This window comes from Pleurodeles waltl, chromosome 2_1, assembly GCF_031143425.1.
Source record: "Pleurodeles waltl isolate 20211129_DDA chromosome 2_1, aPleWal1.hap1.20221129, whole genome shotgun sequence".
NCBI lineage: Eukaryota > Metazoa > Chordata > Amphibia > Caudata > Salamandridae > Pleurodeles > Pleurodeles waltl.
Window position 1 is genome coordinate 306540805 of NC_090438.1, and position 25675 is coordinate 306566479.

Genomic DNA, 25675 nt, shown 5'->3' on the forward strand with positions numbered 1-25675 from the left:
CAGCATTCCCCCAAGTCTCCCGATAAAAATGGTACCTCACTTGTGTGGGTAGGCCTGGTGCCCACGACAGGAATAGATCACACAACGGTCAATGTTGGTCCTTACATGAGGCAGCTGTTGATCCTGGGGTGATCCATTCCGGACGCAGGCACTAGGTGTAGGCACTCAAGTGGGGTAGTGTTTTTATCAGGACAGGTGAGGAATCACTGGGTGGTAGGAATTTTGTGGATCCCAGCATATTCCTGTAGTTTGTGTGACAGAAATGTGAGAAAAATAGAGTTTTTATTCAACATTTCAGCTTTGCAGGGTATTCTGGGTAAGAAAACTTTGGGCAATCCACACAAGTCACACCTCTGTGGACTCCCCCGAATGTCTAGTTTCCAGAAATGTTTGGGTTTAGTGTGTTTCTCTAAATGGCCGCCGAACCCAGGACCAAAAACACAGGTTCCTGCCTTACAAAACCAGTTTGTTTTGCGCTAGATAATTTTGATGTCTCCACAATACGATTTGGGCGGTGGAATTTGGGGCTGAACTAAATTGGGAAGCTCCCAAGAGAGCACTCTCTCTCTCTCTCTCTGCTTGCCGCCGCATTCACCTGCTCTCTGGGTTGGGCTAACCCACTATTACCCAGTGGCACAGACTGCTTGCGAAGGGACAGCAGGACTGTCCTCATCACCTCCCTCATAATGTACTGGAAGAGGAGTTATCGAATGGGACTCCTCCGACTGAAAAATCACTCCCAGAGTCTGCGCCATTGTCCTATCCCTCAGATGCTGTCTCAGTATCTGATGTCTCAGTCTCTGATCCTATGTCAGAGCTGTCCTCTATAACCCGAGTGCCGGCAGCAGTCATCCATCAAGATGCCATCTCTGCTATTGGCTAAACTATTGCTCTAAAACACTAGCATACGTAGACAGTCACAAAATCAATGGTGTGTGCGAGATACGTGCAACAGTAGAGGCCACCTTACTTGCGCTTCTTCCCTCATTCAGCACGTTCTTTTAAGACACTCAAAAAACACTTTGTCACACACCATTCGTCACAGTCTTTAGCACCTCCTGCGCCCAGTCCAACAATCATTATTGGTGCTCCCACTCCCTCCTCCTCGGATTCCCTCATTACCACCCAGCAAAAGTGCCCTTCATCTCTCCATAGCCGCCCTCCACCTCGCACATACATTTCATTTGTATTATAGCACAGGTAATGGCTGACTTTACTAATGTACTCAGCTATTAGATCTATCTCTATACATAGATCTATCTCTATATATATAGTTATCTACATAGATCTATCTATAGATAGATCTATATATATATATATATCTATAAATATATCCATGTACATAGATATTTCCATGTTCATGGGTGACCCCCTGTCCATTTATTTTTTTGAAAAAAAAAAAATGTTGCCCCTGGGGGGCACCTATCTTTTTTTTAAAAAAAATATGCCCCCGAGGATTTATTAACCCCCTCCCTGGTGTCGGCCACTGGTCGTGACCTGCACCAGGGAGGCCAGTAGCCGACGCCCGCATTGAAGGGATTAAGCCTTCCTTCTCGCCCCTTGTTCCAGATGAACTCGCCGATTCCTATTCCATTGAACAGACTTTGGCACAACCACCTGCATTGTACCAAAACCACATGGGATGGGATGAAGAATCCCCCTACCATGTAATTCCAATTAAAAGTGAACCTCAACCACAGTATCCTATAAAACATGAAGCTAAAGCACTGGTGAGAGAAATACTCACGCAATTAGAGAACCAGGGCGTAATTGAACCCTGTGTTTTACCAATGGATAATCCATTATTCCCAGTAGCTAAGCCAGACCATTCATATAGAATAGTCTTATACTACATACATTTAAACAGTCATACACGCACTTATACTATACAAAATTCACATAGCACAGCACTAATGAACAATATAATGCGTAAAAAATACAAAACAACACTGGACATTTAAAATGTTTTTTTTCTGCTAGAATATAGCGCCTGAGAGTAGAAACTTAACAAGTTTCAGTGCACTAGGCTCCTAGACAAAATTCTGTCATTTACCTCAGGGGTATAAGAACAGCCCAGGACTGTTCGGGGCTCGTGTTACTGCAATTTTGCACGAGATTGACCCTGAAGCATTGTCCTATGTAGATGATATTTATCTTACAGATGATGAATTCCTACAACATTTTAGACAGGTAGCCTGCATTGTTGTCGGATTTGCTGAATTTGCCTACAAATTCAACTTAAAAAAACAAACATTTCCTTCCTCAGCGTCCTGTTCCTGGGATATGAGCTGTCAAGTGAAGGAAAGAGCCTAGCGCCACAATTCTTAGAGAAATGCGCAGTTACAACCACCAAATACGATTAAAAAAAACTCCAATCTCTATTGGGTTTCATAAATTTTGGCAGAATTTACATTCCAGATTATGCTACACGCATCGCATAAAACCTTTATATGATCTAATACGTCCCAATTTTACAAGTAAATTCTGGACAATTGAACATACATGCATTCTTCAAGAGTTGCAAACTTGAAGCACAACATCTACACACGAGGGACAACAAAACACATTTGGTCATCAGAGTAAAAGCTGGGGCCATCGGTTTTACCTATGTGACATTCAATGAAGGTGAGACAGTCCCGATTGCATACAAATCACACTTATATTCAGCAGCAGAACAACGCGTTGCTCCCACTGAGAACATTTTCATTGCTGTGCAGATGGCTGTCATTAAAGAAAGACCTCTTGCCCAAGGAAAACGCATTATTGTAGTTTCTCCAATCCCAGCCCTAGAGGCTGTTACAAAAGCTAGCATTCCAAACGCAAAAGCATTACATCCACGTTGGACACAATGGGTTACGTCTCTGACAGCCACTGATGTAGACTACATTTTTGACCCAAAGTTACAAACTCAAGATTTTTTACAATACGAAATAGAATACCCAGTTCCAGCAAATACATTGCCCATTGAACAATATCATAGTCATGTATATCGATGGCTCAGCACAACCTGCAATTTGTACTAAACACCAGTATTCTGCTGCTTGTGCAGTCTTCAGTGGCTACATGGAGGGCGATAAATTTTGTCCTCTACATACCTTTACGCAAATCCTAGGGGATTGCACAGCACAGTTGGCAGAACTAAAAGCTTTGCTGATGGCATTGGAACACATGGATCCTGCACAGCCTACGCTGATTGTTTGTGATTCCTATTATTGTGTCCAGTCCTTTAATGAATACCTGCATTATTGGCACCAGAATGGGTCAGAGATTCCAAAGGCAACACCATCAAACACAGACTTCTCTGGGGGAAAGTAGCAGATCTGAAAGAGACGCTACCAAATGTCCACGTTGTACATACACTTGGACACCAGCGCGTTGGGATACACGTTGCTGGAAATACATTGGCTGATGAAGCCGCAAAGTCAGCAGTGGCCGCTGTAGCTGCAGTAACTCATTTGAGTTCAAAACCAGACACAGACATTTGGGCTGCCGTGACAGCTACGGCTGATGGTGCGCCCTATCCTAAAGGATTTCCTAATAAATATTCCTACCGAATGGGAGATCGCCTGAACGCTGAAGTTAGAATACCAGGTGTAGGCGTAAGGGACATTTCCAACGAGGACATAAGACCAGGGTTGATTAAAGCAGCGCATGAGGGTATAGCATCTGCCCGTGCTGGTGTGGCGGCTACAATTTCGATCCTGCAGGCCCGTTATTGGTGGCCAGGTCTTTGCAAAGAGACCAAGCAGTATGTCCTTTGTTGTGACATCTGTCAACAAATTAAAGTTTCCACAGCCAAGCGGCCGCTGCAGACACCCCTCCTAATTTCTAACAAACCATTACAATGTGTGTACTTGGACCACTGTGGTCCCCTAACACCTGATAGTGCATACAAATATATTTTGGTAGCTGTTGATTCATGCTCCAGATTTTTATGGGTGTGGCCACAACGCTCGGCTGATGCTCGGACTTTTTTTTAAAGATTTGCAAGTCTTTATCGGTACATATGCGGTTGCGGCCTTCCATTCAGACCAGGGCCCTGCTTTCGCCTCAAGGGCATTCAGGGATGCCATGGCTTTGTTGGGGGTCCAACTCCAGTACTCGTCTCCATTTCATCCCGAGGGAAATAGTGTCGTGGAGCAATTAAACCGTGATTTAAAGCAATCCTTAACAGCCAGAGTCTTTGGTACGGGTCGTAGCTGGCTTAATCACCTATATGGAGTCCAGAGAGCACTAGATAATCTACCTAGAAGGTCCCTGGGGGGTTGTACTTCATGAGTGCCTGTTCGGAACTCGAATGTATGTTCCGGATCTTGATGATCCTGGCGTGGAGGCAGCAGAAACAACTTTTGACATAAATGAAATTGTCACTGTCTTACAGGAATTGCAACAGTTCCGTGATGATAATTCTTCTAACAGTGCCGCCTCCACAGGAATCAAGGATGTGCCTGTAACATCTATCGGCTGGATTCCCAAAGTTGGGGATCTTGTACATGAGAAATTCGATGTGAAAAAGTAATTTGGCCCTTCCTATCGAGCACCAGTCCCAGTACTAGGGATACACTGTACCAGAACTGTAATTCTACCACCGTTGGCAGGAGCCAAAGAAAATCATTTTGTCTCCATCGACAATGTCAAACTACATCAAGTGGCTGATCCTGCACAGCCGACCAAGAGGAACATCCAGTAGCTCCTGAATCCCTCTCACTACTGGCGAAGAAGTTCCTCTACAAGTTGTTTATACCAACATTGACACCTCTCTGAGCTTGGGGAGGGTGGAAGATGATCTTGCATTAGTTCCACTAACATCAAATAATTTAGAAATATTTGACCAAGTAGACTCAACTCCAACACAGATGGATGGTGCTATCTATAGTGTGCAACCACGGGAAACACCAACTCCACCACTGACAACGGCTCCACCATTTGCACGAACTGCCTCTGGATATTTTGCCGATTTCAACGATGACTTCTCAGACTCATTCGCCTCTTCAACAGCTTACTTGTCAAGTGCACGTAAGCTAAAAAAAAACTGGCTTAAAGAAATGTATTTTATTTTTCTATGGAACTATCTGTGGCTCTCTTTGACTGTCCTAGCCTTTCTACTTCGGATTGGTTTTGTCATCACCTTTTTCTTAATAATACATGGTCACTTTCTTACTGAAAAACCAAAAGTTGAACTGGTGGAGGAGGTTTTAAAAACCACATTTTTCATCACATAAAGTCCGAAGAGACTTATCCTTTGTGAACATTTCCGCAGTACCAATTCCTGATGGGATTGTTTGGGACAAAGTAATGTTTGATATATATGATCCCACGGAAGTCATTCAAATACCGTATGTGTTCAAAGTATCAATGAATGATATAGTAATACCAGGCATTGTTTCTGATGGTTGGGATGTGAAAACAGTTGATTCTATGATGACTGAATTGCAATATTACACTGTCTTTGAAAACGAAGATGTTTATCAATTTAAAGAAAATTATGGTGATATGTTTGCTGTAATTATTATGGACACCGTTTCATACATAGAGCGAGCAGCCCCCAAACCGTTTTTTAATTATACACAATGGGAACATTGTCCAACTCCACCACAGGGGAGCTCTAAAACATACTCTGAAAAGTTTGCATATTTTTCTGGGCACAATGTGAAAAAAGCTGAGTCATATTATTTTAGGGTACCACCTACTAAAGATATACATATGTTAATGACCAATACAAAATGTATATATTCAGAATCTTTTGTTTCCCTGTTGTCTATAGAAGGCTATGAATATTGGCTGAAATCGATTGATCTGAAAAGTATATGGGGAACAGAAAATTGGCAAATTAGGGGAAAGGAAGCTTTGTTCAGAGCAAGCCTTATTCCTGTACAAATAATCTTTTCAAATGAGACAATACAACAAACAAGTTCTTTAGGCTTAGCTAAAATTAAGGAATTAAACATGCCCAGTATACCTGCCCCCGCAAAGTTTTATAAATGGCAACAATATACCAATGCAACTAAAGATCAGCTCAATGAATAGGTCCAAATGGTACGTTTAATGCATCACTGACAGGTCCTGGCGGGTGGGTATTGTGGCCAATAGATACCCATGGGTGTCATCAACGTTTTATTAACTCCTCGGGGGGCATTAGAAACAGTAGGCCAGACCCTTGCTATATATCATCCAAACATGTGGGTATTGTTAAGACATATAGGGGGTTATTACAACTTCGGTGGAGGTGTTAATCCGTCCCAAATGTGACAGATACACCACCAGCCATATTACGAGTTCCATAGGATATAATGGACTCGTAATACGGCTGGTGGTATATCCGTCACTTTACCGTCACTTTTGGGACGGATTAACACCTCCTCCAAAGTTGTAATAACCCCCATAGTGTGGGAAAATTGTGCCAGCAATGGTTAAAATCATCCTCACTAGACGCTGTTAGAGAACACCTCAGTCTCCTGTCTAACACCACTGATTTACAGGACTTCCTGTTAGGCCCCATAATACCCCGTAGGAAGCGTTTCTTATATGCAAATTTGGAAGTTTTCCCAACAGGATGCTGCTGCCCGGTTAAGGCAAATAGATCAGGAAAATCTAAAAAAGGCATTAGCGGTTGTGGATAATGGGATTAACACCTTGTCCGACCGGATATATACCATAAATAATATTGTCTCTTCTGCTATAGACATTATACAATCAGATATGTCTTCTTTGAACCATGGACCGAGTCAGATCAGGTCCATTATGCAGTTGGGCTGGACGCTTCAAACATTGAAGGCGGGTCGCGTTCACTGGCAGTATGTCAGTGCAAGAGAAATATTTTCTCCCTTTAATTTAACGCAACAACAATGACAAATGGCTAAGAAGGAAGCGACTTATGTCATGCTTAACATCGAGAAATTTCAAAAGGTGCCTTTTACTGTGGCTGAAATACCATCTGCTGAATGGTTAATACATGGGGTCACTAAGCTGCCTATTTCAACACTTCAATTCACCTCCTGTTTAAAACACATTCCGGTAAGCATATATGAAAAGCTGGGAGATAGTTACATCCATGAGTTGTTGAAGCTTCCCTTCTCGTACAAATGCTTCAATGGCATGGAAGAAGTCTTAGTGGTAGAGAATGCGAGACTTCAGTCAGCCGTTGGATGGTTTGTAAACAGCTGTTCTTGCATGGGCCGTGTAACGCCTCTGCTGCGAACTTGGTTTGTTATCTGAAGGGAGTTCCAGTCCCCTTGATTATACCTACGTTCCATGTGCTTTCAAACGGCAGCTAAGTCCTCCTCAATGGTGAAGACTGTTGTGGCATGTGGGCCGGAATAGTTTACGTTGTTTCGGTCTCTATGGTCGTTACATGCTGCAGGAAACTACTCTTTCCCCCCACTAAAATTAAGGAGGTAGCTGATATTTGGCCTCACATTACTACTTCAAATGTGAATTCTGACAAGTTGAGCAGACTCTAGACTTTACTGTTTCAAAAGCATGTGGCCCTTACATCTGTGCGCGAGACCTACGCACTTCAAGTGGCAAGGTCATCGGCAGAAATACAGTCCCTGTTAGATAGAAACTTTCTGAGACACTCTGGTGAACTTGTGGGACGAATATTTAATGCGTCCAGTACAACTGGAATCCCACATTTTTTCAAAGATGTTTGTTCTGGTTTCATTCACACCTTTTCCTCCGTATTCGGTTTGATACCTTCAGCTATCCACTCAATTTTCTCTAGTATTTTCGGGGGATTTCGGATAATTTTGGCTTTATTAGTTGGCATCCTGTTGTTGCTGTTTTTTATGCACAATGGCCGTCCCGCCACATCGAGGAGAAATGATGGCGCTCCCATCAGCGCAGCTGTGTCGTAGATGTTTGATGCAGTATTTTGGAGCAGCACTCCTGGAGCAATTGGAGTGTGGCTGGTCTTTGTCATTCAGACCGGTTTTGCATTGTGTGCAGCCCGTGTTTCGGTGCCTCTGGTGCTCTTTCGAACACGCACTGGAAATCTGTCATTTGCAGCAGCGCTTGCCTGCAGTGGACGCTGATCTGTTGATGTACTCGGAGAGGGTTCATTACCGGACTTGCGCATTGAGGTTTTGTTTGCTGTGTGAAGCTACTTATGAGTTACCCTTGCTGGAGGAAGTTGTTTGCAACTCATCACTGGGCACACCACGGGATGCCACCTTGGTTGACACTGGGGGTACGGAACACACCTGCCCCTTGATCCTTCTTGGCGAGGACTTTCCGATTTTAACATCAGCTGAAGTGGAAGATCTCCTATTCTCCAAGACTCCTACCTAGATTGGAACTTTTCTAAATTGACATGCCCTTCAAATTTGGTTTTATGCCACATGCTCATGCTTTAAATTGTCATGTAGGATGCTTGTGTGTCCCTTCAACTTGTCCGAATTGACTTTGCATTTATATATATCTTAGGTTGAGCTTTTTATCAATAAAATTTTAGCTTTGGCTATCTAAGATGCAGTTGTTTTATTAAACTCATTATTGAAACATATACTTCCTCTGTTTGTCATTTATATATGAGACTGAATTGTAAATGAGAGAACCGGATCCGACCTGAGTGACCACAACTTCCCTGAGAAGCCTAGTATGTCATGCGCTCGGCTGCCCAATCATCACTATCCTTTGGTAGGGATGAGGCACTGATAGTTGGCCGGACAAAACCCACATTGGAGCGACAGGTGTCACCCGAAGTGGGTTAGACTCAGTCTCCCACATCACAGGCGATTCTGCTGCTCAAAATCCATTAGTCTCATTAGAATAATGAGAGCCTACGCGACACCCTGTCCCATGAGTCATCGTACATCAAATCAAATATCTTGATATCCTGTCCTGCCAGGGGCAACACACCCGCCTTTTCGAGCTGGCAACTGTTTTTTGTAATGTAAGAAAAATGTGTTATTTTGGGCAGAGTTTGGCGCTTTCTGGCCATTCTTGGTGAGAAAAGGTAATGGCAAACATGCAAGCTGCATCCCGTTGCCCTCCCAGATGTCTAGTTTTAAGAAATATCTACTCCTTGTATTTTTCCATGATTGCTGACGGAAACGAGCCCCAAAGAAAGCAGCGACTTTCATTGCCAAAATGATTGAAAATTAAGTTCGTCCACTTGGATTTTTGGGCAAGCCTAAAAAAATGCACAGCTTTCCTCTGTAGGTATTTTTCTATAAATAAATTTCACCTTATGAGTTGATGCATGTTTGAAAATCAGTTAAAATTACAATCCCTACTACATTGTCTCCTACTTCTATTTTTACCTACTTTTACTATTTTTTTATTTCAATGATTAGTTTATTTGAGGAAACCATTATATGACTCGTGGTTTTCACATCTCTGTCTTCTACTACTTGTAAAATAGCAAAACCAAAACTGTGGTGATAGAATTTTTTTTTCCTTTTTTTTTTTTTTTTAATACAACTGAGAAGACTGTTAATTGTAGCTCAGCAAGCCTATTCTTTTATGACATTTTTTAGGGGAAAAAACACACTTTCTTGCACAGCACTATTTTCCTATTTTCTAATAAGCCGTGTTTTGGTTATCTTGGCCTAGAAAGTTTTGCAGGGAAAAAAGTTATTAAGCTTAAAGCATAAACTGCCCTAAATATAAACAAGCATTTGCAATGTAGTTGGTCTCGCGTTTGCTCGAGTTAGAGCTATTAGCACTGTAAATTTCTAACTGGACTTTTCTTGCCACTTACATTGCAAATGAAAAGTAAAACAATTGACATAAGCAAGCCAATTCAAAGGGCCATGAGCATAAGCGCGGAGGAGAGACACAAAAACAAAAGAAGTTTGCTCGCAGTCAAACGAATTGGCAATCGTGCAATTATCCATGTAACACAGACAGTCTGCAAGGCGGTAACAAAACCACCCCAAGGAGGAACAAACATAAAGCATTTACCAATGATAATAAAGGATTTTTGAAAAGCAAGCCCATGAGTGAGTGAAAGTGATGGGCGTGCTGTGGACGTGGTTGAAAGCCCACAATGCTTACTACAGGTCAAAGCACTTGCGCCCTCTACCTAAAATAAGAGCGCCTCTTTAATAGCAATAACATTACTTCCTCCTTTTTACTCTTGAAAACAGCTCTACAGAAAGCTCTTGGTTGCAATCTTAATTGAATGCAATTTTAAGAAGTCATTTTATTAGAAAATTTTAATATTTTTGTTTTTGATAAAAAAAAAATCCAGAAGCTCGGCGATCCCTGCTCTCTAGAGATCGGTATTTCAAATCGGAACACATTCTAATGGGTACCCTCATCAAAACCATGAGTGTCTCTTTGTTAGTCCAAATGAGGGTAACTGGTTATTATTAACATGTATACATGCATGTGTGTATGTGGTATTTGTATAGAGCAAACAAAACCTAAAGGCAGTTCTACCAACCCATCCCAAATACCCTCTACCATTCTCCCATTCAGGAGATTGCTCCGCAACAACTCTTTATAGGGGTAACTTTTGGCAAGGATCTTCTTCAAGGTTATAGTTGGCCCAGGAGTACTTTATGATTCTGGTGGCCCTCTCACCCATAACTGGTGAATTTCAATGGGTTTTAAATTTCTTCATGGCATGTTTCTTTGGTGAATTGTTGTGTTTTTTTCTTACGTTTTTTGCACACAAATCAAAAGTTTGCTAACTTGTAATTATGCGGATGGGACATCTGTCCCACTGACCAAACTCTAAAATGACCTCAAATCTAGAGGTCCAAAAACCATAACTGATCTCTTTAATAAAACTCATAGTTGGTGAACTGGATGTCCCGGTTCCTGAAGAAACTGATCATGATCACTAAAAGGATGGCAATTAAAATAATAATCAAGCCGTTTGGGAGCATTCTATTATTGCAATCAGCTTTTGGTACTTAAAATGCTGCCTTCTAGCTTGGTAGGTAGTGAATGGTTGTTGAGGCAGGTCATGGTTTGTGAAGAAGATATCAGCCCACTTTTGAACGGAGACAATGAATCACAAACTTCACTCTGTTTCTTTTCTTGTGGAATGAGGGCATTCAACTCCTCTGATATCCACTTAAACACCCAAGAATCAGTCTGTGACCAGTTTTCCCCTAAAGTGGACTACTTAATTTTTTTCTGCAGTGTATACTTGTGGTAGCGGTAAAAAATATGATCCGACTTGTTCAACAGTATGAGGTTTGTTTTGTGAAATGCCACGGTATATTCATAAGCGAGAAGGCTTTGCCGACAATCAGTTTAAAATAGGTTTCTCGACAGCAAAACTAATCAACCTGTCTGAAAATTAAACATTACAGAGAAACAAAAACATACCCTTTGAAACCTGGATTGTCAAATTTTTATTGCAAATATCTTTAAAAAGTATTGAACAGATCTACATTAAACGGGGCGTGGCTATGGTGCTGAACATGGCGCACGTTTAATTCTCTAGCTCCGGAGGGGCCGGCGGCAAAAATCCTGAATAACGTACCAGCCCGGGCCGTTCCTCCTCGGAGCTCGATCGCTGGGTCGTGGACTGCTGGCCGGCACGGCTGAGCCTCTGCCGCGGGCCAGGGGTGAGCAGGGGATGGAGGCGGGCCGTCCGGTGCAGGAGGAGGCTTGCGGCCCCTCCTCTCGCTGGAAGCCACGGTCTTGCGTGAGGCGGCAGGCCGCCCTGAGGACAGATCGAGCGGCCCGCGTGCGACGGCGGCCGCGCCTGGGCCTATTAGCCGGATAGTAGACCCCAGAGTACCTGGCGAGGGCTGGGGGCCCTGGTGGGTCTCCGCCCCAACGGACATAACACAGTCGGAGTCGGTGAGGCGGGCACGGCCCTGGTTTCCCGGACCCGATCTGCGTACGCTGCGCCGGGCCCGAGCGGGGCACTTGGGGGCTGAATTGGATTTGCGACCCCCCTGCTCTCACGGGGGTCACCTGAGAAGTTTATGGAGGGGGGGCTTGGACCCCATAAGCCTCGCCCTCGAAGGAGCCCATACAACAAGGAAAAAGAGAACAGCTGCCCAACACGAGAGACTAATAAAACTGCTGGACATCTGGGGGCACCATCGACCACTGAATGGGGTCACTGGGCACGACCTAGCGAGAGACAGTGGCCACGGACGAAGCGCTGGGGAGTCGGTGAGTGCCCCGCGTGGGGAGACGGCCGAGCCGCGGTTGCTGAGTATGCTGGATCCTGATCGCTGAGGGAAGGCCCGGTAAGAGTAGTGAGCGAGGGGGTCAGCATCGAAGCGGGCGGCAACCGGCCATGGTCGACTAGCGGGGAGCCCCCTGCCCCTGTGCCTGGACGGCGGTGTCGGCTGGCGGGGCGCTTGGGGCCCGACCCGAGTCTCTCCGTGAGCAGAAGCTAAACTTCCAGAGACTAAAGCGGGGGGACAAATCAGAAGCAGAACATACGAAAACGCCCGGGCCGCTTGCTGTGCCCGCCGGGGTATACCCCCTTGCCTGACCGATGCCCCCCAAGGGCCGTCACAGGAAAAGAGCCATGGACCACGTGGCATCGCCTGGGGGCGGTGAGGCGGACTCTCAGAACCAGTCACAAGCCAAAGTACAAGACACCCTAGACAAGATACTTGGGGCAATGGAAGACACAAAGTCAACATTACAGCGCAACATCAACCAAGTGGCGATTGAGGTGGGTCTCCTGAGGGCTGATCATCATAAGCTGGTGGACAGAGTCAAAGCAACGGAATCCTCGTTGGCAGAAGTCGTGCCAAGACAGAAAGACACGACGGCGGAGGTAGCCTCTCTGGCCGGCAGAGTGGCAAGACTTGAACAGCGGGCCGAAGATGCAGAGGGAAGAAACAGGAGGAACAATGTGCGCGTGGTGGGCCTTCCTGAAGGGGCCGAGGGGTCGAACATGGTGGAATTCCTGGAGAAATGGCTTAGCACGGTGGTCGCACCGGGATGCCTGACCCCCTTCTACATGCTGGAACGAGCGCACCGTGTGCAGTCGAGACCTCTTGCCCCGGCAGACCGCCCCGTGCAGTAATCGCTAAGCTCCTACACTACGGAGACAGGGACATCCTTCTACAGAAAGCCAGGGAGATGGGCCCGTTTAAAGTGGCAAACGGAGAGGTGACACTATTCCCAGACTTTACTCTAGACATTCAAAACAAGCGATCCTCATTCTTAGCGGTTAAAAGAGCCTTGCACGACGAAGGGATCCAGTACTCGCTGCTATTTCCAGCAAGACTAAGAGTGATCGTGGATAGGAAGTCCACATTCTTCCATTCCCCGGAAGAGGCATGGGAATGGCTCGAGAGGCATGGGTCCCAAACGGCGCGGCCCGCACGTGAGAACCCTGGTGCGGGCAGGACTCGCCGAGCCCCGAGGGGGAGGAGATCCAGGGATCGACCACAGCTGGCGCCAATGAAAACGCAGAGAGAAACGGGCAGGAGAGCAGCCCTCGAGGTGGTGGCCTGAGTGGGTGGAAAGGTCCCCCCCCAGGATGGTTCTGAAGAAGAGTCTGATGACACGATGGTGTCCTCCGCCGGGGATTCGGGGAGCTTGGCTCGTGCCCTGAGGGTGACACCTCAAACAGCCGATGATCTCGGATAGACCGGACCTGCAGCAGTGCCAAGAAGACCCGGCACACTATGTGTAAACGTGAGGCCCCTCCGGACCTGGCCACCCCCCTTGACTTGACTCTCGGTTGCCAGACTTGGCTAGCGAATACAGCAGTTATGTTTTTGAACAAGTTGCACTGTTGCACAGTTTTCTGGGCCACCTACAGTTCCGGAGGCGCCCTGGGGATGGGGAGTTGGGGTTTGCAGTTACGAGTTCAACCGGCAGTGTGGGTGGAGATGACCGACCATTGTAAAGGTGTGGACATGCGGGGGGTTCGATCGGTGCGCTGGGTGCGCCAGGCCCGCTTTTACCAGGCTGTAAGATTAAAATGGCAGACTACAATTTCATAACCTGGAATGTCAGGGGGATGGGCACTCCGTCCAAAAGACATAGAATTCTGTCCTACCTAAAGAGAAGGAGAGTGCAGATAGCAATGCTACAGGAGACCCATCTGGCACCGGGGGAGGGAGAGAAATTAAGACGCAGGTGGAGGGGGCAGGTGTTTGCCACAGAATATTCAGCTTATGCAAGAGGCGTACTGATTTGGATTAGAGCGGGTGTCCCCCTAACAATTGATTCTTCCAACATAGACAAAGAGGGTAGGTTCGTGATATTGGAGGGGAAGCTACATGGGACCCCGTTGGTGTTAAGTTGCATCTATGCTCCTAATCAGGACCAGGTCTCATTCATGACAGGCCTATCAAGGCACCTCACCCGCCAACGCACTGGGGAAGTACTAATAGGAGGGGACTTCAATGCAGTATTGGATATAAACATGGACAGGTCCACCCCACCACTACAAGGGGCGACGTCAATTAAGATAGCTCAAAGGCTGGTTGAATGGATGGGCACATGGGGTTTAGTGGATGTCTGGCGGACGCGACATCCGGTCGCTAGGGACTATTCATTTTATTCGGGCCTCCACCAGGTGCATAACAGAATTGATAGGGTGGTCTGTACTGCGGGGCTGGCTCGAGGCGTGACCCACTCTGAGTACCTGGCCCGCACAATATCGGATCATAATCCACTACTGTTAATGTTGAGGGTACCACAGGACAGGCCCCCCATACCTTCGTGGAGATTGGCCCCTGCAGCGCTCGAGGATCAGGCGTACAGGGAGGCACTACGCTGCCATCTGACAGAACACATTGAGACTAACAAGGGATCCACCTCTTCCAGGGTTGTGGAGTGGGAGAAGCTCAAGGTAGTGATGAGGGGTTTCTGTCTTGGGCAGTCGGCGAGGGTGAGGCATACACTAGAGAGGGAACTAACTGCTCTAGAGAAGGTCATTCACGAGGGGGAACTGAGACAGGGCCCAGCAACACAAGGCGATGAAAAATATGACGCGTCTGCAGAGAGCACGCCCAAGCCGAGGAACGGCTTAGATGCCATGATATGCAAAGATACCTAGCGTCCCTACAGTCAGAGGAGGGCAGATCGGGTAAGCTACTGGCATGGCTGGTGCGCCCGAGTGGAGATAGCGAGCCCATCACAAATGTTTTGGACAGAGGGGGAAACCGTAGACTTAACCCGGGCCCCATTAATGACGCATTTAGGGATTATTATCTGCACCTGTATAGAAGACCTGGCAATCTGAAGACAGGGACTCTGGATAATTTCTTAATGCAGAGCCCCCTGCCGATGCTGGGCCCGGAAGATAGAGACAGCCTTGGGGGGCCGGTGACTACAGAAGAAATAAATGAAGCCATAGCACAGCTGGCCCCTGGGAAGACCCCTGGCACGGACGGTCTTCCTATGGATTTTTACAAAAAATATAAATCCTTACTGGCTCCCAGGTTGGCGGATATGTATGCGGAGGCGAGGAATAGTGGAGAACTGCCTGGCACGCTGCGTGAGGCGCTGGTAGTGCCACTCCCCAAGACCAACAATAGGGAAGCGTCGGTGGCCGACTTCCGTCCGTTATCGATGCTAAACAGTGACTTTAAGATCCTTAGCAAGATCATGGCCAGCCGACTGCTCCCCCTCATGACCACACTGATACACGCTGACCAGAATGGTTTTATCCCTGGACGCAGCACCTCCCTGAATCTTAGGCGGCTTTTCTCTATCCTGCACATGCCCGACGAATTGAAACCACCAGCGGGGTCTTGCTGGCGGTGAATTTCGAGAAGGCTTTCGACTCGATTAGGTGGGATTATCTGAGGGCAGCGATGTTAAGAATGGGCCTTGGGGAGAACTGGGTTAAATGGGTGGACCTGCTGTATTCGTCTCCATTGGCCAGAATGAGGACGGGCAGAACAATCTCCGATGCGTACCTGGTGTTTCGTGGAACCCGACAGGGGTGCCCTCTGTCCCCGCTGCTGTTTGCCCTGGCGATTGAACCTTTGGCGGCCCAGCTACGGAGGGAGGGGGTGGGTAAGGGGATCGAATGGGGGCCAAACGAGCATGTTGTCTCCCTGTATGCGGATGATATCCTAATCTACCTTAGGGACGGAGCTAGTGGTCTACCCTGGGCCCTGGGGGTTTTGGAGGACTTCGGGGAGGTGTCGGGGCTATGCCTTAACCGCGGCAAGACACGTTTTCCCCACGACGCAGGGTTCCGTGCCCAGGAGAATGCCCGATAGATGTGAACTGGGCCCCACGGACCTTCAAGTACCTGGGCATTCAAATATTTCACGAGATAGGCGATCTCAGAGATGGTAATTTTGGCAAAGTGCTTAGATCCTTGCGGTCCTCGGTTGGGTTTTGGCGCTCACTAAAACTTTCAGTAATGGCCAGAGTGGCACTGGCCAAAATGATTATGCTTCCCCGACTCCTCTATTACTTCGCCAACTTGCCATTGCTGATCCCCCCGGAATGGTTTCGCGACTTGAATGCATTGCTCAGGGAGCTAATATGGGACGACGGATGCAGACACACTGCATTGACGACCATCTGTAGACCGTCCCGTATGGGCGGTCTGGGCGCCCCTGACTTCGAGGCATACTACCTGGCAGCCCAACTACAATGGGTGTCCAGCTGGCTGGCGGGCAGAGGACACCTAGACCTGTGTACTGCCCAGGGAGTATTAGATACGGCATTGATTGCGGCACGTATGGCAGGCAGGAAAATAGCCCTTCCTGAGAACAATCCCGAATCTGGCTAATATTTATGTACTTATTATGAGTTAAGCCTCATCATTGTGGAGAATTTCTTTTTAAAACAATGTTTGGGTATATGGGCACGATGTCTTAATTTGCTATGTATTTAATATTCAAATTTGAGATTGTTTGACATAAATGTGTTGATTAATTGGTCTGTCTTTGGAGGGTTTCAGTATTTGTTTATATGTTTGTGTTATGTGTATTGGATTGTTCAGTCTTTATATGTTGATTTATATGTTTTGTGTTTTGAGGGTCTTCCGAGTGGACAGGTGTTTGATGGTCTACTTTAGAAATTGTACAGTTTGAAAATAATGATGTATATATAAACGTATGTAGATATATTTGGATGATTAATTTAAAAATATTTTTGGAATGTCAGTAAAGTTGCTTTTTGAAAACTAGTTTGGTCTAGGAATTAGTAGGAGAGTGTTGTACTGTTTACTTATTATTTTTTATGAAGACAACATGACTTGTATATAAGGAGTGGGGAAACTTATTGTACAGATATGCCAGTGTTCATGAAACAGAAGTCTTCACAATGAGATGTCTTTCTTCTTCTCTTCCCAGCTACTGGATTCAGTAGTCAGCGACCACACCACTGAGGATCCAGAGAGAAGCAGAATAAGCCTGGTAAGTCACTGTTCTGGTTCTTGAATATGCTTATCCGTCACCAATTACACCAGACGCGCACGTGAGGAAGGGAGCGTAAGTCAATCTCACGTGGTCAAAACACCAGACAAAAAAAAAGAAAAAAAAGGTACTAATGGCTGCTTATCCTAGTTATGGATAGTCTGTGACAAGGGTTATAGTGGCTGACACCTGGAATCCTTGCACCCGATAGAACTGTGACCTACGGTCTAGCCAGTTGGATCAGTCAGTGCAAGGGAATAATAGGAGAAAGAAAGAGAAAAGGTTGGCGTGGTTCACTAGCCTCCTTAAAGGCGTATTTGGTACTCTATTTACCCTGCCACCCCCACATCTGAAACCAGGCATGCACCTGGCTTAGCCACATCCCTCCTGGAACATAACTGGGACTCTGGGTGCCTCGGCAGGCAGTTCTGGCCTCTCGTCTCCCGGATGCTCCTTCGGCTGTCTCTGGACTCCACTCGCCTGGCCCACGAATCTAAGCATGGTCTTCTCACTGACTGTTCCTGCAGTAATGGCTTCTCGCAGTCCTTGTCCTCTCCTCTTTCCACAGTGTGCTGAAGGACACACCTTCCTCCAGTTTCACGGGCTGTCCTTCCAGGGGCCATAGAAAGGAAGGGCTTATGAAGACAGTGTGTGACTGGTTCCCGCCTCTTCTTCCTTGTGACAGTATTCTGTAAAGTGGTAGTATCCTTGGTCCTGTGAGGAAATAAGATGGACTTCATTGGTGAAGAGCAGGTAAGGAGGGCGCAGGACACACAATCGGGTAGGTGTCCTCACACAGTATTCTATGGCATGTTTTCATGTGTTTATTTAAAATAAAAGATTTTTAAGCAACACCATGATGCAAGGGTTACCATGATACAGTAAGGTCAAATTATAGTGAGTAGACACCCATAATTAACAAAACAGCATTTTTCTCATGTCAGTTTTGCTCTACTGTGGTAACAAACAAGAATTTAACCTTTGCACTGTATCAATAAATAGGTGGATATGAATCTAAAAGTATAGTTGCTCTAACATGTTATTGGGCCACGTTCATTTTGATTTGTACAGCATAGATAGATGGATAGATAAACAGATTTTGTTGGTAACACTTTTCTGGTTTGTGTATATAGCCAAAACGGTAATTACTGCATGTGCTACAATAACACCGATAAAGTACACTTTAAAGAATATGCGCAATAAAACCAATCACTCAGTTTTAATTGAGAAACAAAATGTTAGAATTGTTGAATTAAAATGCACCACGAGCTTTTCTGTGGCGATATGCTGTAATAGCAGTGTTCCAAATGAAACTTATACATCTGTAGACAAACAGTTATGTGAGTTTATGATGACAGCCGGACCACCCTCTCCCCTAGAGGAAAAATCGTTAACTTATGATGTCCATATTCTCATAGGGTGATCCTGTTTCATCTTCCTCTTCCATGAATCTCTTCATCATTTATCCCCAGTGCTTTCGTTTTTTCTATATGTATGAATCAGTGAAATTTTTAGGTCGAGCATAGCAGCGTGCAAGCGCTGTTTTTCCGACGTGTTGGTATGTATGTGGGCTTTTAACCACGCCCACAGCACGACCATCGCGTTTACTCGTTCGTTGGCTTGCCTTTCAAAAATCCTTTACCATAATTTGTAAATGCTTTATGTTTGTCCCTCATTGGGGCAGTTTTGTTACCGCTTTGGCCATTGACCCTGTTACTTGGATAATTGCACGTTTGTTGATACATTTGACTGTAACCAAACTTTTTTTTTTCCTTTTGTGTTTCTCCTTCACGCTCACGTTCATTGGGGCCGTCGCACTTGGAATCGGCTCGCTTATGTCAATTGTTTTACTTTTCATTTTCAATTTATGGGCAAGAAAAGTCCAGTTAGGAATTTACAACGCCAATAGCTCTAACTCAAGCAAACGCGAGACCCATTGCATTGCAAATTCTTGTTTCTTTTCCAGCTCCTCCCTTGATTAGAAAGCTGGTGTGCTTGAATGTGATAACGCGTCCAGCCTTTGTAAATTACCTGTACCTGGACACGTTGGAGGTCGGTGAATCTTTTAGCCGAGTCGGGCTCTCCTCATCCTAGAATAGTTGGGTCTCTTGAGTCAATAATCAATAACTATTGTCATCGGTAATTAATACTCAATTAATTAACCTAAATTACACATCAGAAATCAATGTCAGTTGATATTTCGGCGCACCATGACCTTTCAGTCATGAATAATGACACCAGTTTATTAAAAGTTAGTGAATTAATTTCCCTATATTAACAAAGCTAGCACGATGTATATAAGTCTCAAAACCAAATGATATATGTATATGAACATTACTAGCTGTCCAAAGCGGTGGAAGAAACGCAATCTACGCAAAATTTGAATAATGATACATTTGGTTATGGCAATGCAAATCACTAATATGAGTAACTGTATTTGACTAATTTCATACATTGGTCAGCATAACAAGATTTCAAATTTGCATGGTGCATCGAATGAATACCTCGACTAACCTCTAATTAGCATTGGCATGTGGGGCTTCATGCAAAACGAATTTAGTCAACACAAATTTGGAAAACTTCTAGCTTAGACACTATCAAAATAGCAGTTGGTACCTAAAAGGAAAAACACAATGCATAATACATTTATCCTTTCATATTTACCAAGTACAAACAGCATTCAAGAAAAGACTTCGTCCCTCAGGTACCGGTTCGATCAGCATGGGGCAAGTTTCAAAAGGGGCAAAGTTAAGGGCAAGCTTCCTTGCAGCGGCAAGGAGAATGGGGCAAAGTTACTTCATGGGCAAGACAGGGCAAATCAAAGTTAAAGTCTCTAGGGTGAGAATTCTTAAAGTCTCTTTCTCTCCGATAGAGAAAAGGGCATCAGGGTGTCGTCCAAAATGGAGTCTGGCATCTGGCTTCAAACTGGCATCAAGGAAAATGGCTGACTTCTCTTTGTCCAGTGGGTTTAAATAAGAAACATTCCAAATTCTGCAGGGTCTTCCATTGGAGGGTTCATAGGTTGGCTTCAAATTGTCCAATGAAAATTGTCTTTTTACTTGCGCTGATTTATGCATACATTGTCCTTGGAGCCTTGGAACACAAGTTGCAACATGGGTTGCCAATTATTTTTACTATCTGTACCTTCATTGTCCGCACCTGCAGAGACTGACCTTGTATCAAAGGGGATGAAACCGGCCTAGTCCGAAACCTTGGAGATAAGTGTATTAGTCATCTCTGCTGGAAAGATACAACTTCAAGCAAGAATATATGTTTCATTAGTTCAAGGAAAAGCCACGCAGTTAGAATTTGAGACCAGGCAACTAGGCCAAAGCCTCTACTAAATTTAAGCTAAGCAAAACAGTTTCAAATAAGAAATCATTGCATACATTTGCAATTATGACGGATTACTACATTTTTCAATTCTTCACGCTTAATAAAGCTTGTTTATAACGAACTACCCCGAGGGCACAATTTCCCTCATACATTATTTTCTTTTCTAAAATCACACTACATTTTTTGCTTTTGGTTACATGATATATATGAATATATGTTGGACCCTCTTTTCTGCGTCATCAATCCCTCCTCTGATGACTAATTATGTCATCACATCAAATCTACCCACAAATTTTATTCCCTTAAAATTCTGTATAGTAATTTGGCACTTCAGTTAATTCCCTTTTTCTTTTAATCCCTTTAGATTTTTCTCTATATATTTCTACCATTTTTGCTTGTTCTTTTTCTTCTCTTTTTCTTTTGCGCTTTGTTTTCAATATTTTGATAGCTTTCCATATTCCCCAAAAGCCTAATAAACAAATTAATATTATCAATATTCCCTTCACTATTTTTAGTAACAATCCGTTCCAAACGTTGCTGAACCAATTTCCCACAGAAGCAAATCCTTTTCCAACTTTCTCCCAGACTCCTGGTTCTTTCAATTCCTTCAAATCTGTACTTTCATTAGTTAAATTTGTAAGCATCGTTCTAATTTTTCCACTGCTGTCTGGAATATATGTACAACAGTGATGTGTACCAAGCATTTTGCAAACGCCGCCATCCTTTGCTAAAAGAATGTCTAAGGCAAGCCGATTTTGAAGAGTCATAGCTCTTTTTGCAGCGAGTTCAGCATTCATCAGGATTATAGCTCCTGAAAATTTTGTCAACATGCTGTCCACAATAGTAGACAACTTTCGTATTTTGATTGAATTCAATATGAGTCCTACTGAAGGAATCAGTGCTCCAAATATGTCTCCTACCACACCCTCCCTTTTCTGAACATGATGTGATTCAGACAGCTTTGGAAATTTCTTTAAGTCATCCAGTTGATAAATCTTTGGGAACACTATTCCCAAATAACATCTCCCATACCATCCTTTAGGAAGACGATAATAAGCGTTAAGTCCACAAATATAATATATCCCAGGAATAACTGGGTCTTGTCCATTCAGCATGAACGTCCACTTAGGTAGAAACAAAAACGTATGTTTGCATTCACTCGTTCCCACAAAAACTGTGTCATAATATGATTTATGTCTATGTATACAGAATCTTCCTACGTGCAATGTATCTAAAGCTATTTTCCCTTGTGTCTTTATTGCGGCAAAAGCATAATTATCTACAGATGTCCTTTTGTGTAACTCCCTTTCTAACTCCTCCTTCATTTCTTTTCTCCTATCGTCAGTGCGGTCTAAGAAATTTATTTCTACAGGTGAAAGCAAGCATGTAAGGTTCTCTCTATGCGCGTGAGCTGTGTGAAAAGGTGACAACGGCTCAAAGATCTCTGGCCACTTTGCTCAGGTACTCGATTATGGGGACATATGCAAATGTAACATCATAATTAAAGTAAAAATAATTAATGTACTGTTGACCATAAAATCTGGACATTATTATACTACATGTAATTACATACATAAGAGGCATGCTGTGATACGTCACCCCTTCCACTACTGAGGTAGGTATTTGTGTGCACACATAACAATCTTTCACATCCATGGTCTCAACGTACTCACTCAACAAGCGATAGAAAACGTTAGACGAAAGTTCCTTTTTATCATGCAAATGTCTCTCGTCTTGTTAGAGTCTTTTCTGAGCTGTTAGTTCAGTAATAATAGTAGGTTTAGAAGTAGAAGCATCATTCATCTCACTCTCGTTCTTTCCATGCATTCCAAGAACTATTGCTACAATGATTAGTACGCATGCAGTTATTAGACCTATACACATGTATTTACAACACTTCATTTTATGCCCCTGTGTAGTGTAGCCTGTCATGATCTGTATAGAATCAGAAAGTTGAAGACACTTTATCAAAGCGGATTTGCAGATATATACAAAGCTGAACGAGTTCAATGTTCACACAGTTTTCTTTTAGCAGCTTAGTCTCTTATCGGTTAGCAGCGTTGTCTCAAAATCCGTTTCAAAAGTCAATCAAGTTAGCAATGTCTCAGCCGGTTGAAAAGTCAATCAGGTTATCAATGTCTTTATACGGTAAAGTTCATGGAGTTCTACCTCTTCGTTCTCGAGACTGAGGGATACGAATTCGTCTGACCAATCGTTAGTGGCCAAGTAGGCCCACTCCGGACCAGAATATCTTTTGCTCGGTATTCTTTTTCTTTTCAACTTTGCATCTCTCTTTGACTCTCTCTTGCTGGTACTTTCTTCCTTGGCCAAGTCCTCCTCTTCACTTGGTGCTGCTATTGCGACAGACACTTCCTTTCTTTTCTCTTTCACCTTTGGCCCTTCACTGTCGTTTAATGTTTCTCTGATTCTTAATTTTACTGGCGATATGCTTTGTCTTCTTTTTGCAATGTGTCCACTTGATGGACCTGCAACCTCTTCTGAAAGAGTTTGAACAGCTTCGTTCTGCCCTGCCTTGTCTTCTCCTTCTGGGAAGTCAATCAGGTTTTCCTTTTCCTTTCCTGTATCGTCTGCTTCTGGGAAAGCCCTCCTCTGATCAGGCTCTCCTGCTCCTTCACCTGTCTCGAGCTCTTTGCTACTATTACCTGCTTCAGGCTCTCTGTCGCCTTCAGCTATTTCAGGCTCTTTGTCACCTTCAGGACCTTCGTCACTCTCTAAGGCTCCTCCTTGGTCTTCCCCAAATGAATCAGTTGCTTCGTCCTCAGAAAATATTTTTCCTTCCTCTATTTCTACCTGTTCGCTTCTAGGTCCTCTTCGTTCTGCCTCTGCGCTTGGTACTTTGTTATCAGACACTGGTAATTTCAGCGCTTCAACTTCCTCTTCTGTGGGACACGTCACCCTCTTCGTGTGACTGGCGTGAATCCAGTTGGGAACTCCCGCACACTTCACAGCGGTGGTAGTTGTCAGAATCACTTGGAAAGGTCCTTTCCAATGGGTTTCCAAACACGACTTCCTCACGTGCTTCTTTATCACGACACAGTCACCTGCTTTCAGGGCGTGTCCTGGACCTTGGATCGGTGGCAAGGTGGTTGCCTCCACCTGGTGAGAGAAAGAGCGGACCACATCAGCTAGACTTTTGCAGTAGTCTAACACCATATCATCTGTAATATTCAAAAGAGCATTTGCAGGAACTGCTGGAAGTCTCATGGCTCTGCCCATGAGGATCTCGTGCGGGGACAGTCCAGTCTTTCTGTCAGGGGTGTTTCTCATCGACATTAACACCAAGGGCAATGCGTCAGGCCATTTTAAATTTGTTGATGCACATATTTTTGCCATCCTTGATTTCAATGTGCCATTCATTTGCTCCACTAGACCTGAGGCTTCAGGGCGGTAGCTACAATGCAACTTTTGCTCAATGTTCAGTGCTGCACAAAGTAATTTTATTGCTTTGTTATTGAAGTGACTTCCCCTATCTGATTCTAAGGAGATCGGGAATCCGAAACGTCGTATTAGCTCTCTCAAGAGTAGTTTTGCAACTGTGAGACTGTCATTTCTGCGTGTAGGGTATGCTTCAATCCAGTGACTAAAAATGCACACAACCACCAACACATACTTCAAGCCTCCATGCACAGGCATCTCAATAAAGTCCATTTGCATCCTGCTGAAGGGACCCCCTGCTCTTCCAATGTGGCTCAAATTTACTACGGTTCCCTTCCCTACGTTCATCTGTTGGCAAATGATGCAACAATGGCAAACTGCTCCAGCAACTTGATGGAATTTGGGGTTAAACCAATCAGTTTTAAATAGTCTAATCATGGCATCCCTCCCAAGATGGGCTTGTCCATGGTAAAATCTGGCTAACTGTGTCAAAAGACTGTTTGGCAGGACAAATTTCCCTTCACTTGAAACCCATAATTCGTCTAGTCTCTTTACACACTGCAATTTGGTCCATGAGAGTTTCTCATCCTCACTGACATCATTCTGTAAGGATTTCAATTCATCCATTGTATCTACAACCTTTAGAGCAAAGATTTCGCTTGGTTCAAGTTCTGGCTCATTTATCAGGTTCCACTCATCCCTGAGCAATATACAGTTCAATGCGCAAAACCGTGCGACTTGATCCGCATATCCATTTCCCAGAGAACATAGTCTTGTCCTTTCGAATGTGCACTGCATTTTACCACTGCTACTTCTCCTGGTAATTGGATGTCATGTAACAATTCCCTTATTCTTTCACCATTTTTCACTGGTGATCCTGAAGAGGTCATGAAGCCTCTCTGTGACCACAATTGTCCAAAGTCATGCACTATTCCAAATCCGTACTGACTGTCAGTGTAAATGGTGACTTTCATCAATGCAGAGAGTTGGCAAGCTCTAGTAAGGGCTACCAATTCCGCTACTTGTGCAGAGTAAACTCCTTGAAGCCAAGATGCTTCCAGAACAACTGTTACCGTACATACAGCATATCCTGCTTTCAATATTCCCAGTGCGTCTCTTAAACATGAACCATCAACAAAAATAACTTGATCATTTTCTTCCAATCGGGTATCTTTGATATCAGGTCTTGGTTTGGTGCAAAATTCAGTCACCTGAAGACAGTCGTGCTCGATGTCTACAGCGTTCTCAATTTCGGCATTTTCACTGGGAAACAAGGTTGCTGGATTCAACGTAGTGCACCTTTTCAGCTGCACATTAGGTGATCCCAGAATTGTTTCATACCTTGTGAGCCTAGCACCAGTCATGTGCTGTGTTCGGGAACGTGTCAAAAGTATCTCGACTGAGTGAGGGACCATGACTGTTAAAGGGTATCCCATCACTATTCCTTCACTTTGAGTTAGGCTGATACCAACTGCAGCTACGGCACGCAGGCACCCTGGCAGTGCTGCTGCGACCGGATCCAAAGTAGCTGAAAAATATGCTACTGGTCTGTTTACGCCACCATGGGCTTGGGTCAAGACAGACAAGGAACATGCATCACGTTCATGACAAAACAATGTGAAAGGCTTTGTGTAGTCAGGCATACCTAAAGCTGGAGCCCTACACATGCATTC